General features: G+C 41.1%; 1 pseudogene; it reads right to left on the bottom strand.

The window, feature by feature from the left end:
• Positions 1-270: 270 nt before the first annotated feature.
• Positions 271-1,675, bottom strand: LOC124984982 (60S ribosomal protein L4-like; annotated as a pseudogene).
• Positions 1,676-3,099: the final 1,424 nt, after the last annotated feature.

Consider the following 3,099-nt stretch of genomic DNA (forward strand, 5'->3'; position numbering starts at 1 on the left):
GGTAGATCAATGGTACAGAATAGAGGACACGGACACAAACCCAAATAAATACAATTTTCTCATACTAGACAAAGGTCCCAAAAATATACAATGGAGAAAAGATAGCCTCTTCAACAAATGGTGCTAGGAAAACTGAAAATCCATATGCAGCACAATGAAACTAAACTCCTATCTCTCATCCTGCACAAAACTCAACTCAAAATGGTTCAAGGACCTTGGAATCAGACCACAGATCCTTCATCTTTTTTTTTTTTTTTTTTTTTTTGTTACTGCGTATTTGACCAGCTCTTTATTCAAAATAAACTGTCCCAAATTATTTGAACTTATGGAGTAAAACTGATTTTAAGAGTTTATGCAGCAGACTTTTTCTCTTCTGCAACAGGTTTCTTTTCGGCTGTTTTCTTTTCAGCTGTTGGTTTCTTGGAGGGTGCTGCCTTTTTACCCCCAGGTTTCTTCTGCTTAACACCAACAGCCTTCTTTCAGTGCTTCTTTACCACAGGCTTCTTGCCTGCAGCCCCCTTCTTATCTTTTTTATCTGATTTGGGTGCTGCTGCAGCTGCTGCCTCTTTATCCACCCGGAGTTTGAGATTCTTGGCCTGGCGAAGAATGGTGTTCCGGCGCATAGTCTTTGCATATGGGTTTAGCTTCAACATGATTCTCAGGTTTTTCAATGGATTCTTCTTCAGGACTCTGCGATGAATCTTCTTACGTGGTGCCCTGAGAGCTCTTTGGATTTCTGGGCTTTTCAAGATTCTGCTGAGGTCTGTATTCATCATCTTGTGCATAGGGAGGTTATAGTTACTCTTGAGGGAAGCAGCTTTACGCCAAGTGCCATACAGTTCATCCAACTTCCGAAAAGCACTTTCAGTCCAAATGCAGAAATGTCCCACATGTCCACCAGGAGCAAGTTTCAAAATGTTCAGTTTGCTTACATTAAGTAGAGTAATTCCAGGAATGTTTCTGAAGGCCTTGATGATACCATTGTCTTCATTATAGATGATACAGGGTCCCCTGCGCTGGATACGACGACGGTTTCTCATTTTGCCTTTGCCAGCTCTCATTCGTTGAGAGGCATAGACCTTTTTGATGTCATTCCAGGCTTTAAGTTTCTTAAGAAGCAAAACAGCCTCCTTGGTCTTCTTATAACCTTCAACTTTATCTTCCACCACCAAAGGGAGTTCAGGAACTTCCTCAATTTGATGACCTTTAGACATGACCAGGGCTAGTAAGGCTGAGGCAGCCAAGGCAGAGCAGATGGCATATCGCTTTTGGGTTGTGTTCACTCTACGGTGCCAACGACGCCACGTTTTGGTTGGTGCAAACATGCGGCCTCCTCTACACATATTTCCAAAGGCACCTTGGCCAGAACGGTGGGTCCCACCACCTCGAACTCTGGGAATTCGAGCCACAGCTCTGCCAGTACCCCAAGACTCAGCACTGGTCTGATGACCTGCTAATTCACTGACAGCATAGGGCTGTCTGTTGTTTTTACGCAAGTTGGTATGAACAAAATTCACAATATCTGGTCGAATTGGAGCCTTGAACACAGCAGGCAAAGTGACATTTTTGCCAGATGACTCCCCCTTTTCAGAGTACACAGATATCAGGGGTCGAGCACACGCCATGGCCAGGAGAGGAGAGGGCCACGCTCCTCTCGACCCAGCTGCTCCCTCAGGAAAAGGAAGTACTCAGTACTCCCTACTCTATATGTAACCTTCAACTTGTTCACACACTGCCCCACCTCAGAACAAACGCAGATACAAAATATCTTTCTACTATACCACAAATATAGAAATAGCGTGTTTAAATATAAAAATAGTGTTTCTTTACATGCATCAAAGTATGGGATTTATGTTTCCAAATCTTAGAAATCTTGCTTCCCTTCATCTTACAGAAGAAAAAGTAGGTCCAAATCTTCAACTTGTTGGCTTAGGATCAGACTTCCTTAACAGGACTCCCATAGCAAAGAAATAAAAGCAAGAATCAATAACTGGAATAGATTCAAACTAAAAAGCTTTCTCTCAGCAAAGGAAACTGTCAGCAACGTGAAGAGAGACCCTGCAGACTGGGAGAAAATCATTGCCACTCATACTTCAGATAGAACACTAATTTCCAGAATCTATAAAGAACTCAAAAAACTCTACACCAAGAATACAAATAATCCCATCAACCAATGGCTATGGATATGAACAGACACTTCACAGAAGAAGATGTACAAGTAATCAACAGATATATGAAAAAATGTTCAACATCTGTAGTAATAAGAGAAATGCGAATCAAACTACACTAAGATTCTATCTCACCCCAATTAGAATGGTGATTATCAAGAATACAAGCAACAATATGTGTTGGCGAGGATGTGGGGAAAAAGGTACAGTCATACATTGCTGGTGGGGTTGAAAATTAGTGCAACCACTCTGGAAAGCAGTGTGGAGATTCCTTAGAAAACTTGGAATGGACCCACCATTTGACCCAGCTATCCCCTCCTCGGCCTATACCCAAAAGACTTAAAATCAGCATACTACAGAGATACAGCCACATCAATGTTCATAGCTGCTCAATTCACAATAACCAGATTGTGGAACCAACCTAGATGTCTTTCAATTGATGAATGGATAAAGAAACTGTGGTATTTATATACAATGGAATATTACTCAGCCATAAAGAAGAAATAAAATTATGGCATTGTAGGCAAATGGATGAAATTGGAGAATATCATGCTAAGTGAGATAAGCCAATCTCAAATAACCAAAGGATGAATGATCTCACTGAAAAGCGGATGATGACACATAATGGGGGGTGGGAGGGGGGCAAAAATGGAGGAAGGAGGGAGTGTATAAAGGGAAAAGAGGGGTGGGAGGGATGGGGGAAGGAAAAAATTACAGAATGAATCAAACACCATTATGTAAATATATGGTTACACAAATGGTATGCCTTTACTTCATGTACAAACAGAAACAATATGTATCCCATTTGTTTACAATAAAAAAAATTTTTTTTAAAAACGAGCATACTACCGTGATGCAGCCACATCAATGTTTCTAGCACCTCAATTCACAATAGCTAAGCTGGATGCCCTTCAACTGATTAATGGATAAA

The sequence above is a fragment of the Sciurus carolinensis genome, chromosome 5 (assembly GCF_902686445.1).
Source record: "Sciurus carolinensis chromosome 5, mSciCar1.2, whole genome shotgun sequence".
NCBI classification, from domain to species: Eukaryota; Metazoa; Chordata; class Mammalia; order Rodentia; family Sciuridae; genus Sciurus; species Sciurus carolinensis.